Raw genomic sequence first — 747 nt, forward strand, 5'->3', positions numbered from 1 at the left:
TCTCATACTCACCCGGCTTCTATCTTCCGGCTCTGTGAGGAGGACGGCGGCGCGGCTCCGGGAGACCTGTGTTCCGACTCCCTCTGGAGCTAATGGTGTCCAGTAGCCTAAGAAGCAGAGCCTATCATTTAAGTAGGTCTGCTCCTCTCCCCTCAGTCCCACGATGCAGGGATACTGTTGCCAGCAGTGCTCCCTGAAAATAAAAAACCTAACAAAATTATTTTTTCCACAGAAAACTCAGGAGAGCTCTCTGCAGTGCACCCTTCTCCTCTGGTTACAGGATCTAACAGATCTGGAGGTGGGGCATAGAGGGAGGAGCCAGTGCACACCCATACTAAAAGTTCTTTATAGGTGCCCATGTCTCCTGCGGAGCCCGTCTATACCCCATTGTCCTTCAGGAGTCCCCAGCATCCTCTAGGACGTAAGAGAAATGGGGACGTGCAACAACACAAAATGGGGCAGAGTCTGTTCCTTGAACTTGGGTGCAGCTTAATTTTTATTCCCATAATGTGTTTGGTTTTAATGATGACAATAAATTGCCAGATATCTTATTACAGTTAAATACAGACTCTAGGTTTACCAAATGTATGCTTATTGCTTATGAAATAATATAGACAGTTAAAGTTTATCCAGGTTGCCCACTAGTTACACGCATGCGTAGCAGCAGCAGTTCGCAGTGTCGGTTGTGGCTCAGGAACACGCCTGGCTGGTCTCTTCCTGGAACGCGTACCCAATCAGGGACGGAGT

The sequence above is a fragment of the Pseudophryne corroboree genome, chromosome 6, assembly GCF_028390025.1.
Source record: "Pseudophryne corroboree isolate aPseCor3 chromosome 6, aPseCor3.hap2, whole genome shotgun sequence".
NCBI lineage: Eukaryota > Metazoa > Chordata > Amphibia > Anura > Myobatrachidae > Pseudophryne > Pseudophryne corroboree.